Raw genomic sequence first — 296 nt, forward strand, 5'->3', positions numbered from 1 at the left:
AGAGACTGGTGCTTGGTCCTCATTATAAAGACCAGGAGTGAGCTCCTTTTAGGTTGCACTGGACAAGAAGAAAGTCAAGAGATAGATTAATATGAAGCAGATTATCTCTTGTGCCAAAACTTTTTTTTCAGTTTATGATAGAGTGAATAGGAGTCAGAATGTATGGCTTATGAGTAAGCCAAGTCCTTGGGCGAAACTCTTCAGAGATGGAGGTGCCAGGCAGGGTTTTACATTTGTTTGGATCAATAACCTTTGGAACCCCTAGACTTACCCTAGGGTCCCAAGGAACTCTGGTT

This window comes from Staurois parvus, unplaced genomic scaffold (genome assembly GCF_062004578.1).
Source record: "Staurois parvus isolate SC_StPar_1 unplaced genomic scaffold, SC_StPar_1.0 ptg002181l, whole genome shotgun sequence".
NCBI lineage: Eukaryota > Metazoa > Chordata > Amphibia > Anura > Ranidae > Staurois > Staurois parvus.